Genomic DNA, 15,763 nt, shown 5'->3' on the forward strand with positions numbered 1-15,763 from the left:
GAGAAGAGAAACCTAAAGAAAAAAGAAGAAAAAGAAATGAACAAAGCCTGCAAGAAGTATGGGATTATGTAAAAAGACCAAATCTACGTCTGATTGGGGTGCCTGAAAGTGAGGGGGAAAATGGAACCAAGTTGGAAAACACTCTTCAGGATATCATCCAGGAGAACTTCCCCAACCTAGTAGGGCAGGCCAACATTCAAATTCAGGAAATACAGAGAATGCCACATTTTCTTTATCCAGTCTGCTGATGATGAGCTTTTAGGTTGATTCCATGTCTTTACTATTGTAAATAGTGCTGCAATGAACATATGCATACATGTGTCTTTATGGTAGAATAATTTATATTCTTTTGGGTGTATACAAGTAATAAGATTGCGGGGTCAAATGGTAGTTGTTTTTAGCTCTTAGAGGAATCACCACACTGCTTTCCACAATGATTGAACTAATTACATTCTCACCAACTGTGTGTACACATTTCCTTTTGCCTCCATCTGTGCCAGCATGTTTTGTTTTTTGTTTTTTGACTTTGTACTAATAACCATTTTGACTAGTATGAGATGTTTTCTCATTGTGGTTTTGATTTGCATTTCTCTATTGATTGGTGTTATTGAACTATTTTTCATCTGCTTGTACACTGCATGTATGTCTTCTTTTGAAAAGTTTCTATGTCCTTTACCGTAACAGTAACCCAATCAGCATGATACAGGTGCAAAAACAAACAGAGCTCAGAAATAAGTCTGCATACCTATAACCATTTGACCTTTGACAAAACTGACAAAAACAAGTAATGGGGAAAGGACACCCTATTCAATAAATGGTGCTGGGATAACTGGCTAGCATATGCAGAAGATTGAAACTGGACCCCTTCCTAACACTATATACAAAAAATCAATTCAAGATGAATTAAAGACTTAAATGTAAAACTGCAAACTATACAAACTAACTCTGAAAGACAGTCTAGATAATACCATTCTTGACATAGAAACTGGCAAAGATTTCATGATAAAGATGCCAAAAGCAATACAACAAAAGCAAAAACTGACAAATGGAATGCAATTTAACTTAAGAACTTCTGCATAGCAAAAGAAACTATCAACAGAGCAAACAGAAAACCTTTAGAATGGGACAAAATATTTGCAAGGTATGCATCTGACAAAGTTCTAACATCCAACATCTATAAGGAACTTGAACAAATTCATAAGGAAAAAACAACCCCAGTGAATTTTCTGATGACTAATAATCCTGAACACCTTTACATTTGCATATTTTCCATCGATATATCTTTAGTGAGGTTTTTTCCCAATAATTTGCCATTTTAAAAATTAGATAGTTTGCTGTCTTGAGTTGTGAAAGTTTTTATGTATTCTTTCTTTTACAGATATAAGGTTTGCAAATTTGAGATTCCTTTTACTCTCTCCATATTGCATGTTTCCTTCTAAAATAAAGTTGTAACTAAAGAGATCGAACTACTGAATACAAACTAACAAATGCATGATTTTAAGACTTTTTAAAGACAATTATGTAATGTTAGAACAAATGGCTATTACTGAACTAGTTGCTTAAAGAAATTGAGTAAAAAATATCTCTAACCATACAAAAAAAGGTAATATTGCAAAAAAGTATAGAAAGGAGGGAAAATTTCTCTAACCTTAAGCAAGACATTATACTGTCAAATTAAATTTTTAATTGTGGTCTAGACAGCACTTATTTTAAAAGACTTTATCATACCCTGTACAATTGTTAGATTATCAAGACAAGGAAACAAAAATCTTTCTGACAGAGAGATAAAGTGTATGACTTTTCTGCACTTTAGCTTACTGATATGGAAAAATTAACACATTCCTGACATCTGTTTCTTCAATGCATATTCTTTTTCTGGTTTCTTTCTCCATCTATCTTATTCATGTTTTAGTATTTATTTAGAATCTGCTAACTGTCTAAAACAAACAAACAAACAAAAAAAAACTTTTACCTTGAGACAGACAGACTGTCACTCTGTTGCCCTGGCTGGAGTGAGTGCTGTGGTGTGATTTCAGCTCACTGCAAATTCCACCTCTTGGGTTCAAGTGATACTTATGCTTCAGCCTCCTGAGTAGTTGGGGTTACAGACGTGTGCCACCATACCCGGCTAATTTTTGTATTTTTAGTAGAGATGGGGATTCACCATGTTGGCAAGGCTGGCCTTGAACTCCTGACCTCAAGTGATCCACCTACCTTGGCCTCTCAAAGTGCTGGGATAACACGCATGAGTCAGTACACCCGGCTGTCAACTTTTACCTTTTCTGATAACCTGGAATAGTTTCATGAGAATTTTTTAGTTTCATGAGAATTTTTTGTTGTTGTTGTTTTTTGTTTTTTGTTTTTTTTTTTTTTTTTTTTTTTTTTTTTTAGATATTAGAAAACCTCTTCTTCTGTGAAATTATGTTGTCCCTGGAGCCTTTAAACAAAATGCACACACATGCACTCTTTAATCACCTTTCCAGTCTCTTCTAAAATCTCGTGTATATTTTAGTGTGCTTTTCTTTTTTCTTGGGTCAGTTTTGGAAATGTATATTTTACTAGGATATAATCTATTCTATTACAGCTTTTGCTAGAATCACTAAACATGTTGAATCATAGTATTCTAAATTTGTAAAAAGTCAGTTGTGACTGAAGAATATTTACCATATGGAAACAGAAGCAGAGAAGATCACAGAAAGTTTACATTCAATATGATGAAAAATAGAGAGCCACCACGCTCTCTGTTCCTTCTCCTAAGGTTTTCAATCCAGTCAAAACACCAGTGATGACATTTTTTATTCCTAACAGATGCTTGTTGCATTTTCAATTTGATTACAAATTCAGAGGAGGAAAAAACATGACTTGTCAGCCCCCTTAAACCAAAAAAAAAAAAATTATTAATTAAAAAGTAATAATAGGGACCATGAAAGAGCAAGAGTCCATACAACCTATCTAATATGTATGCCTCTTCAGCACTGTACTGTGTTCAAGATCGAGCATAAATAAAAATGTTATTTTTCAATTTAAAAGCAAATTTAAAATTAATACAATTATCAATTCATCAGTTTACCAATTAAGGTATGTATTAATCAGACATCTTCATTGTCATTAATAGTTCATTAAGAGGGTTATTTAATGATAATATCTTGTGAGCAATTTCTATTAAGCATCTACCATATGCAGATTTTATGCTTGACTTTAGGGATTCAATGCTGTGCTTTTTCATATTACAATCCTTGAAGAGCTTATGTTCTAGTGCTTGGTACTGTACTACAGGCTATATCAAAGATAAGCCTTCAGAGATGATTTAATTTGAATTTCTTTTAATTAAACAAATTAAAAATTATCTATACTGTTGAAATACCTGTTTTCTTCAACTTTTCTTTTCCTTTGCATTCTACATTTATTGGTAGAAATTTGAAAAGAAAAGAACAATGCTGAGCTCTCACATTTGGAAAAAAAAAAAAAAAAAAGGAATGTTGATTCCTCAAAAATACTGTTCGTCCGCATAGTCTGTTTGATACACCCAAGAATACTACCAAGAGGCCTCTAGGGGCTAAACTCATTTTTTTGATTAATGTATTAAGCTTCAGATCTGGTGCAGCACACTGATTTCATCAGCACATCAAGGGGCATTAATATCTCAGCGGTATCTATACATGAAGCAAGCTCTGAGGACACTTATAAATTCAGAGGCAAGTGATTAACTCACTATGAGAACTATAATTGTCACAGGACCAACATTTGCACCCCTCATGATCAGTCTATTTTCTCTCTCTAGGTAGACCTACATAAGCTGTTCAGTCATATTCTGAATGTCAACCTACCTTTCCACAAAACATAATTATCATAGATACCATAAAAACTTCAGGTTTGTATGACCAGGAATTGTATTTGATCTGAAATGCCTAAGTGGACACAGTTCTGCCAATAATGAGCCACATCCACCTGTGATCAAACAGAAGGGCTGGATGGATCCACATGATGTATAAAAGAAAATTTTTTTAATAAAAATAAAAAATAGCAACTGTATTAATCAAGATTCTTCAGTGAAATAGAGCAAATAAAAATTTATTTCTTCTCCCACTGGAAAATGCCTTTTGTTTTTCCTTTTCTGAGTGTCTCCCTTCCCTCCCTTTCCTTTTTCCTTTCCTTCCTTTCCTTCCTTCCTTCCTATTTTAACTGTTGACTAGAGAGATGCTTATTATTTCTATACAGAGCACTCCATTATTTTTCTCCCTAAACGTTTCACGGATTCTCTCCTAATGAGATTTCTGTCATGATAGTTAGTTATATTTTCGTTGTTGCTTTGTCTTATTTTGATTCCTTTGGTTTACTTAGCACATTTGTTAGCCTGGATTTATAAACTATTATATGTTGTAAGGACCTGGAGAAAAGCATGGTTCACATAGTGAAATGTTAGAATCTTACATTAATTCCACTGTAGTTCTCTGATGATGAAGCTGCCCTGGGATTCAGAGAACCTTTCTTCTGATAGTATTTATATAATAAACTGCACACATCTCCAAGAATTCATTTCTCAACCAATAAATGTTTTCTCAAGTTACCTCAGAGAGTTGATGGATTTAATATGGAAACAAAAAGAAACCTCTTTGAAAAGAAAAAAGCACTTTTGCTATGAGTTTGGGGAATTATTAATTATTGATGTTTATAAGCCTAATTAGGAACTACCCTTTAATAATTTATCGAATTCTATAGATTATGTTTCTTGAAATGCTCTCTTGTTCTATCAACAGCTAATATTTGTTTTATGACTGAAAAAAGAGTGTTTTCCAAAGTGTAATTAAAAATTCTTTCTATGAAGAACATTTTCTTTGAAAATATAAATCAACCTTTGAAATCAAGACCCAACATGATTCATCTCTGTGAGAGAACAGGTATTGTTTTAAATATGCATTTGAAAATCATATGTCACATTAAAAAACTAAAAATAGTCAATATTTGTCACATTTATACTCTAACAATTTATAAATGAAAATTTATCATATGTATTAATGCATGAAAATTATATAGTGTACTTTTTATATTTTACAAACATTTTCTTTGGATGAAATTGATTGTCTCAAAGTACCCAACATATCAAAATGATGCAAAAGATTTAGAGAATCTGCGTATCTATTATAGCAATTGAATCTGTGATTTGAAACTTACCAGAAAAGATATCTTCAGACCCAGGTAGCTTCTTCATCACAAACTTTTCCAAATTTTAAGGAGAAATATATCAGTCTACCAGAAAATATTCTAGAGGATATAGAAAGAGAAAATACTTCAGACTTATTTTGTGAGGTTATCAATAATACAAAACATAAAAGAAATTATAAGAAAGAAAATTGTGTCATTCATAAAATAGATGTAAATTCTAACAGTCTTAGCAAATCAAAGAACTATATTAAAAAGGATAATATATCATATTCATATTAGAGTTATACTCCAAAACGGTGTTTAACTTCCAAAAATCAATCAATGCAATTCAACATAATAATGCTAAAAAATTATATGATCGTTTTGCTACATTCAGCAGGTGCAGTGCACAGAAATCAGTCCCATTAATTTTACTTTAGCTTGTTGCAGCCATTGGAGAATCTTCTACAGAAAGCCAGGATGATTTTGCAGCTAACCTCATGAGTTCTCCTTCTTTCAGTTGTCACATTCTTCTATTGGATATTGTACAATGCCTGGATATATTTTGTTTTCTTATACTTTACTCAGGTTATTAGACCAGAAAAAATATCAGCGCCCCACTTCAGTAGTCGGGCAGTTTTTAAAAATTATAATTATTAAAATAGAATTACTTTTTAACATCTTAAATATGTGACAGCTTCACTAACAATGCATCCTCCTCCAATTTCTCATATATGTGAATGCTAACTACATTCCAGTGCATTATAGGGCTTGTTAAAATGTGATATATTACAAAAAAATATCATTCAAAAATAAGAAAATTATGTTTTTTAAATAGTAGGTAAATTTGATTTTCTAAAATTTGTTCATTAATGCCCACAATCTAGTGTGGCAGAATACTATATAATTAATGAGAACCAACTGCAGAAAAAGTAAAATTGTTAAATAAGCTGTAATGCACATTTTTACATACCTTTATTCAAGTAAGCACATTGACAATTATGTGCTTCTGTTCATGATTTGAAGACAGAACTATGTTTTCATGTTTCTATGTGATAAGTGGTGAATGATTTGCATTCTACTTTTATGAATGCAAATCAAATTGTCTATATATGTAAGAAGGTATTACTGCAACTTTTGACAGCATTGAATCCTAATTTACACTTCAGAAATACTGTAATGTTAGACAATGATTTCAGGAGTTAGCAGCTGCAAAATCTATAGAGTTTGTAAAACTTCCAGCCATAAATATAACTGTATTTTGTAGAATAAGTGATAAAAAGAGAGCATTTCTACCCAGAACTATATTTCTTACACTCTCTTTCAAACAAGTAATCTTCCAAGTGCTGAGTCAGCAGAAAAAATATTTTAGTAAATTATATATAGCGCATTAAATTTCACTGCCTTTAAACCTAATTCAGATATTTATATATATTCTCTCTATAATATCCAGTTATATAATATCCAGTTACATGGCAGTATAAATTTTCTGTAATAATATTATGTCTCTGAGCTTGCTTTGGTGGATCTGTGTAGAAAAATCTTTGTTGTATTTTTTATCATCATACATTATGTGAAGTATATTGTTCTCAAGAGACTGTAGGATTTTATAATATCTAAACCAGCAGTTTTTGTGTTACCTCAAAATACACAAAATGGCATTTCCTGCAGCCATAAGTAGGCCCAAACTTCCTACTTTAGCCCTAGAGGATGCAAACCAGTTTGGATGAATTAACTGTGAGTTGGGAGAGCACCATGGTTAATGACAAGAAAACACATCACAAGCGAGGAAAATATACATTACCCAGGTTGCAAACACCTTCATCTCATGGGCATTGACTTGCAAAGTCAACTTAAACCTGTGGGGATTTCAGATGAGGTCTCGTTTGTTTGCTTCTCTTGAGAAAAATTGGTTTCTTATTTCAATAAAGTTGGTACCACAGGGATTATATAGAATAAGCCAAAGCACTTCAGGGATTCAAAATTGCTTTTCCAGAGCAACATTTTGGAGACTTGAATGTAATTGCTAATCAAACTCCAGATACATAAATATATACACATATATATGTATATATACACACACACTCATATATATATGACAGGATCACTTGAGATATATTTATATATATTATATATATTTATATATTAATATATATGTATTTTGTGTGTGTGTGTGTGTGTGTGTGTGTATGCATGTATATGGCAAGACCACTGGTTAACTTAATAGTAGGGAAAAATCTCAGATTCTTCCCAGTTGTTGACACTGATGTAATTCTAATGCTTATGAAAGTGTATGTATGACCCATTGAAGGTACTAAATAAATATTTGTTGTTAGTAATTAGAGAATGAGAAAGAAATGAACTACAGCATACACATACACACACACATATTTTTTTCTATCTCTAATGATCACTAAACATAAAAAATGATGGTTTAGAGAGGCTTTCTCTTCTACGCTATTCTTACCATTCTCATGTGAAGACTTAATACACAATAAACAAAATTAGAAATATGTTTCATTTTAAGTGCATTTATTTTTCCCAATGAAATTAATTAGGATAAAAGTAAGTGAAAATGTAATATTCAGGGAAATTATTTTTAATTATTTGCATATATTACTTTATTTTCTTGGCCTACCCTAATCAACCCAAATTTAAACTACACTCTCAAATACTTCCAGTCTCCTTTATCCACTGTTTATTTGTTTTCGTTTTTGTTTTGTTTTGTCTTAGCATTGATTACCTGTAATCTAATAAAACCTTTTAAAAAATGTGTTATATTTACTGGGCTTTTTTCCTAAAATGTAAGCTTCACAAAGAAGAAATTTTTGTCCATCTGTTTATTGAGAAACAGTTCTCCATGAGTCATTTTGATTTCTGTACATCTTATAAGCATAGACACTACAGCCTTTTGCTCTCTATTCTCTTTTCAAGGATATGTGTATAGCAAACATTCTTGGAAGAAATCATAGATAGTCCCTTCCTTCAAAACAGAGGACGTGTTTCTTTTCTTCCCAGTATAATAAATGTAATATATCCCTTTATGGCCAAAGTTTGGCATATTTAGTTGCATACCATTATAAAAGATTAACCCTAATCTTTCACAATGTTATGCAAGCTTCTTAAACTTGTATAATGGTGTGCAATCTTCTTAAACTTGGGGTTCCTTAGCAGTGATGCAGACTTACTGTGTGCACAGCATTCTCCAAAGTCATTCTGTGTCACTCTGTATGACTTAAAAGGCAATTGAAACTGGAACCAACATGAAGGTCATATTGTCCATTGTGCCATGAGTTATAAATTCCTTTGCCTCTGCCCCAGAAGTCTTGCTTTCTCTGTCGCCATCTATAAAACCATGGCAGGAAAACTTGTTAACTTAATAGTAGGGAAAAATCTCAGACTCTTCTCAGTTATTGACACTGATATAACTCTGATGCTTATGGAAGTGTATGTATGACCCATTGAGGGTACTAAATAAATATCAGTTGTTAGTAAATATGTGAATGAATATGAAATGGCCTACAGCATTTATGAGAATAAGTGATGATATTTGTGAAATGATAGACCTTGACAACTGTAATTTTTTTAACTAAAATGAAATACAGGTGTCAGCATGATTGAGATATTATAGAAGTTAATGGTTAAGAGTTTGACTCTTATATCAAGTAAACATAGCTCAGTCGTGCCTATTACTGTGTACCCTAGAACAAGACAATTCAATCTTAATTTCTCATTTGTAAATTAGAAGAAATAATTGTATAATACATGTACCGTTGTTGAGTGAGTTGGGATAATAAACTGAGTTTATTACTGAAGTTTTATTATTATTTTGCTCAGATTCCTTTCTGAATTATCCTTGTCCAAACACAATAGTATGACTTGTGGAGCCCATAAATAACTCACACAATATGTAATCTGCCCCCCTTTTCTTGTCTCCCAGGTGCCAAAACACTCTACTACATGCTCCAGTTCATAAAACTGAATCTGTAGCTTGATATCTTTCATCCTTCTAAAAATATTCTCACCCATTATCTCTTCAAATACTGATTCAGCTTTATTCCCTTCTATTCTCTTTCCCCTATTCCCTTTTTCTCTTCTCTTTTCCTCTCCCCTCTTCTTCCCTCCTTTTTTTTTTTTTTTTTTTTCGTTTCTCTTCCTCTCCTCCATCTCTCCTCCTCTTTGCCCTTTTTCTTCTTCTTTGTCTTTCACAATTGAGGTCATACTCTAGAACTACAATCACATGTATGGTAGAATTCTAAAATATTATGTGCCCTAGGCATCTTATAATCTTTACTGTGTTTTGTTTTACCATTTTATCTCTTAATGCTTCATTCCTCATATTTTTAATAACCTATCTTCCAATTCCTTCTTCACATGCATCTGACAACTGTTAAACCTCTTGAGATCTTAAATTTTATTATTACATTTTTCGGCTCAATAATCTTTATAGTTTCCCATTCTTTGGCAAGGCTATTAACATTTCCTTTTATTTCTGTCAGCATATTAATCACATTAATTTTAAAGTATCTGTGTGATAATCCTTTATCTAAATATCCTGATGATTTGTGATTTGTGTGTTTTCTTGGATTTTGGTCACATTATCTTATCCTCATATGCCAGATAATTTTTGTTTCAGTGATAGGCATTGCATATTTTAAATTTAGGGAAAAAATAACTAGAGTCTAAGTATACTCTTATCTTTCTTCAGAAAAAATTTATATTTACTTCTAGCAGATGGCTAGAGACACTAGCCACTTGGATCACATGAATCTAAATTTAGGAAATAAAATAATGCAAAGTTATGCTTCAGTCCTTGAGGGTAGTTCTACTTGTGTCTCTTTTTTAATTCTATAATGTATTTCTATGGGGACCCTGCCCAAAGTACTAGGGAGTTTTTAGGTCACCTTCTCCCTAAATGGCCTTCAACTCTAATTTTTGTTCTGTTAGGCCTAAAAGTCAGTCAACATTCCTTTCCTCCTTGTTGACCTCACAGATATTCTTCTGCAATGCCTTAGGGGCAATGTGGTCCCCAATACTAAACATTATAGGTATCTTTCTCCTGCATCACAGCCCTTTAATTTTCCACTGCTATTAGCTTTCCAGGGCCTTCATTGGATCTATAAAATCTCCTAGCTGTCAGAGCTATTTTCAGTAGATGAATTGCCACTACTGGAAGCCCAATGCACTCTACATTTTTTAATTACATCTCACTTCACGCACTCTTTAATATAAAACTACACAGACCAGCAACACTTCAAAAGCCATTTATGCCTGATATTACAATTTTTTGATGTTTTGCATGAGTGAAAAAATCAGATTTTGGCGATGACCTTGAGCAGTAGGATATAAATAACTCCCACATGCTTAGTATTTCAATAATGGAACATTAGGCATAAGTGGGTTAAATTAGAAGACATTACTTAAAATATAAATTACTTATATGAGATTATACATTTCTGAGTTGCCTACCATAATATCTGGAACTGTATTTGTTAGGTATCTCATTATATGAAAAGGATAAAGTATAAAAATAAAACTTTGAAAATGTATTATAATTTTAACTTTTTTAGATTCAAATCTATAATCTTGAGAGAACAGAAGCCCTTGGAAATAGAATGAATAGTTATCAAGTTAAAGAAGAGGGAAAGAAAGATCAATTTCTTGGTCTCCACTAGATGAATGAAATGTTGCACTGAAGTCAGCCTTAAAATTTTAGGTAACCCTGAGTAATTCAGATGAGATAAATATGTGATAGTCTTAAAAATTTTTTTTTTTTTTTTTTTGGAAATCATGGAGAGAGGCTGGAGTGAGGGGAAGAGAAAGAATGTGTGTGTGTGTGTGTGTGTGTGTGAGAGAGAGAGAGAGAGAGAGAGAGAGAGAGAGAGAGAGAGAGAGAATAAGAGTGCTATGAGTTGTACAAACACTCATGATGAGTATCAGTCCTGGGGAACAACACTGAAAGAAATATGGCATGCAAAGTTGGACCACTTGTCTGTTCTGCCTGGAGCCAGCAGCTTTGCTCATACCTGAACTATTATGCTTAGAGGAGATAATGAACAGTGTTTCCAGTAAATTTGCCTGTGGAGCAATATAATAGATAAACCTCCATCTCATATAAAGTCTTAGTGTCTCTCCAGAGGATTTTCTTATGGTTTCAGGAACATTATTTCATTTTATTAGAGTTATAAGTTAACAGTCTTTAAATCATAGTTTGCTTTTCAGGACACTGACCAGGACTCTCTGCCCTAATTACAAGCAAAAATAAGCAATTCTATTCAGCTCACTGACTAAATTATTTAACAACCAAAGGAGAGAGTTTATCTTATAAATGATATCCAGGTTGCTGTCCCAATTCTAGACTCATTTTTTTAATATTGGTGAAGAATAGTTTCTTTTTCAGTAAACTTTGGGATAAATTATATTTTAATTTTCAATTATGTTTTAAAATGTATTCCTTGACTAAGTTTTTTTTAATGAACTTGGCTAAATTTAGATCAAGGATGTCTTTAAATTGCAATACCTCATACTTGTGAGAGGTTATTCTCTTTAGATGTTTGATATCTTATTTAGATATGTTGATTTTTATTCTATCAATTTCTTTTCATGAGTAATTAGATGAAACAAATTTTCCTAAGGAAACTTTCAAAATAATGGAGAACTTTTTTTAATTAAGAAAAATATCTTGTATGCATATTGTACATACATACTGTTGAATCTTATTTCAAGTTCCGCATCTACAGTATTTGATGATAATGTCACCTTCCGTTTAATTCATACAGCATAACTGCACATTTGCTGATCTGCTTAAGACAAGCAGCTAATTACACCCAAGGTATAGATTTGATTTCCTTATAGGCTAATTCTCAAAAGGAGTGCCTTCTTTAAATGCTCCATGTGTCTGCCTCTTTTCTTTTTCTCTCTCTTTGTATTTTCTTCTTTTTAATCTTATAGTAGTTTATTTATTCTTTCCTGCCCTCCCTTACTTTCCCTCTTTCCTCTGCAGAGATTTCATAAGTTTCCTGTAATGTGTGAGACATATTAATGAATTTCAAAATATTCAGATACACAAGGCAATAATAATACAAATTGAGGTACACTGATTTTTCTTACATTCTAACTACCGTTGCTTTATTACATTTCATCTTTCTAATTGCAGAGTATATATATATATATACACACACACACACACATTACAAGACCCCTAGCAAATGCTATGCTGTTTCCTATACATATATACCTCTGATAAAGTTTAATTTATGAATTAGTCACAATAAGGCATTAATAGCAATAACTACAAATACATATATTTTAGTTACATAAAAGACTATAAAAACAATTGTTATAAAAACAATTATAACAATATGCAGTGATAAATGTTATGAAAATATCATCTCTCTCAGCTGCTAACAGGTGGATAGCATGTACAGTATGAATATGCTGAACAAAGGGATGATTCATATCCTAGACAGGACAGAGCTGAATAGTACGATGAGATTTCATCATACTACTCAGAACAACATGCAATTTAAAACTTATGAATTGCTTGTTTCTGGAATTTTCTGCTTAATCTTTTAGGACTATATTTGCTTTTTAAACATACTTATTATTCAACATTTGTTTTGAACTTAGGGTTACACAATTTTATGGATTAAGGGGTACAAGTGCTGTTGTGTTACAAGAGTCATTGTTTAGTGGTGAAGTCTGGACTTCGTTTTTGAGTGTGTGTTGTTATTTGTTTGAGACAAGGTCATTCTGTTACCCAGGCTGGAGTATACTGGCATGATTGTACCAAATAAATAATATTTCATTCCTCACCCCCCTCTCACCTGCCCATCTTTTGGAGTCTCCAATGTCTCTTATTCCAGTCTGTATATTGGGCCACATTTGACTGCAGGTAACTGAAACTGTGGGTAAGAGGAAAGTACTGTATTATGATAAATATAATACATATGCATCTATGTTTTATAACGTATTGAATATAGCATATAGAATCATGCTTTTTGCACATCCACTTTTATAGTTAAATAATTACACATTTGTCTGACATTAGAGTGAATTATTTGACATATACAAATATAGTCCAATGTGTCTCAAGTCATTTAGAATAGATTGATTATTAAGAACAAATATGAATATGCTTCCAGATCTGCCCAACAGAGTCCTAAATCGGGAAACATTAAACATGTTACTAATATCTGACTCTATAAAGAAAAGTCTTGTTAAGTTATACATATTATTATGTCACCTTACATATCTACTAGTAAATGACCCTTGAAGACAAAAATACAAGGCAAACGAGGAAACCCTCGGTAATTTGAATCCATGACACTGTTAAGTCAGGTAAAGATTTGAGATATTTGTTCAATCATAAACTCATGGGCTACATAAGTAGATGCTGAGTATGACTGCTCAGTAAAATACAACTTCTTACTGAATGCATTTTTAACTTTCCTATCCATGAATATGCAGTAAAAAAAAAAAAAAAAAATTGATTCTCAAGATACCTCCCTTATGCTATATTTTCCATTGGCCAAATTCAGCGTGTTTCAAAAATAGGTATGTTTGGCATGTTTGGCGTGCACTCTACTGTGAGCAGATTGGTGGACTGTAAAATAGAGCAAGTTTCATGGATTGCTGTATTTTCAGTCTTGGTAAAATAGAGACAGTTTTTCAAATACATGAATAATATACATACCTATTGTTTTTACCTTCTTGAGTATATGATTTAAATGTCATGTAGTTGGTTGATTAGAATATCCCTGTCTGGACTATGCATCAAAATTTTTTAAAGAAGTAATGAAAAGAAAGAAAAATAATACTTTTTGACATTCAAAATCGAATTTGCAATAACATTACAGTCAAGCTGTTGATTTGAGAAAGTGCATATCAGTAATCTAGCCTAGTCTTCAAATTATAGTTTCTTTAAAGCCTATTTAAAGTTATCTATTTTTCTATTAAAGCTTAGCCAGAAAGTTAGCCAGAATGAAGGAAAAGAAAATTTGAGTTAGGGGAAAAGATAATTTGAAGCAGAAGAAACTCTCCTTTTCTGGCTCTGGAGAATTGTGAAAATGAAGAGAGAGGTATTGGCAGTGCTTCTTATTCCACTGAGGACAGAAATACTTGTCCCAATCCAGGAAATATCCACATAAAAATGTAAGTTTCTTCCTTTTTTTCCCAGAAAAGTTGGTGTGGGGAGGGGGGCATAGAGAAGAAAAACAGGTAATTCTGGGAAAAACATGATTATTATTTTCTCAATTAACCATACCCAGAGGAATCGTGATATATTCGATTGGGAAATTGCTACTTTGTGGTAACATGTATCTACTTTTCTCACAGCCAAAAAAAAAAAAAAAAAACACCGGTTTTGTGTTAATTTGTTTTGTGTGTGTGTGTGTGTGCGTGTTTGTTTGTTTTCCAGATTGTGATGAGCTGACCGAGTGGGTCTCTGGATGATGTTTGAGGACTTCTGTGATGGAATGAGGAAAAGGGGAGGCTGATATCAACTCAAACATTTCAAAGAAATCACATCTGATGTGGAACCCACAGCCAATGCAAAATAAAATAGGAAATTACAATTGAAATAAAAAAAATTAAAATGTGAAGGCAAGTACCTAGGTGGTAAGACTACAGGCTCACATATCTAGTCCAGCATTACTGGTCAGCTTCAAGTTTATGAAAGCAGAACTTACAAAAAAACAGTATCTCAAAGCCAATAGAATTGAATTAAGCCTTCAGCAACTCTCCCGTCTGTCATCCAATTTGATTGAAGCTCTAAGACTGTGTCTGAGATTTAAAGTTAGAGATCATGTGACTTACATTTAAAATGCACTGCTTTAAATATAGTCCATGTCTTAGTCCATTTGGGCTGCTAAACAAAATACCATAAACTGGGTAGCTTATGAATAACAGAAATTTATTTATCACAGTTCTGGAGGCTGACAAGTCCAAGACTCAGGAATTGGCAGATTTTGTGTCCCATGAGGTCTATTTCCATAGTGGAAGCCTTCTTTCTGTGTCCTCATGTGGAGGAAAGTATAAGGTAACTCCCTAGGGTCTCTTACATAAGGGCACTGATTCCATCCATGAGGGCTTCACCCTTATGACTGAATCACCTCCCAAAAGGTCCAACTTCCTAATACTTTCACCTTTGTAATAAGGTTTCAACATATAAATGTATGCATGTGGGGGCAAGGCAGGGGAAACAAATCTTGAAACCATAGCAGCAATGTGGCTTAGCTTCCTAAACCTACAACAATTTTCAGAACTCAATTGCACTGGGTAATTACAGAATTATTACAACACCTTCCCTTCAAAAAAATCATTCAAAGACTATATAGCCCCACAAAATTAATACAACAGTATTTTAAAAACATGGCTAATACATTTAGAACATTCTAAGTCAGAATTTTGACAGGATTCTCAGAATCCTAAGGATTTAAGGATGGTAACAAGACTACAGTGGTTGAAAAATTCCAACAAAAATTCTGATAGTATCAGAACTAAGCATTAGTTATTCTGAATTCAAAATATACAAAAATAGATGTAACACAACCATATCATATTTAATTTCTTGCATATGTTTCAGTCATGGAAACAACAAATATGTTTCAATTGGGCTACT

General features: G+C 32.6%; 1 long non-coding RNA gene across 4 annotated transcripts in view; it reads right to left on the minus strand.

Moving 5' to 3' along the window:
- Positions 1–15,763, minus strand: part of LOC108528726 (uncharacterized) — a 77,469-nt gene that overhangs the window by 49,341 nt on the left and 12,365 nt on the right. The window contains exons 1-5 of one of the 4 annotated variants that reach the window (XR_001885271.1): positions 14,832–14,918; positions 12,969–13,046; positions 8,331–8,487; positions 5,173–5,262; positions 2,164–2,290 (exon numbers count right to left, since the gene is read on the minus strand). This is a non-coding gene — a long non-coding RNA (uncharacterized LOC108528726). Of the gene's footprint in view, positions 1–2,163; positions 2,874–5,172; positions 5,263–8,330; positions 8,488–12,968; positions 13,047–14,831; positions 14,919–15,763 lie in introns of those variants that run through there. The other 3 variants (XR_001885270.1, XR_001885273.1, XR_001885272.1) reach the window with 3 other exon arrangements.

This window comes from Rhinopithecus bieti, unplaced genomic scaffold (assembly GCF_001698545.2).
Source record: "Rhinopithecus bieti isolate Rb0 unplaced genomic scaffold, ASM169854v2 scaffold_5334, whole genome shotgun sequence".
Lineage (NCBI taxonomy): Eukaryota > Metazoa > Chordata > Mammalia > Primates > Cercopithecidae > Rhinopithecus > Rhinopithecus bieti.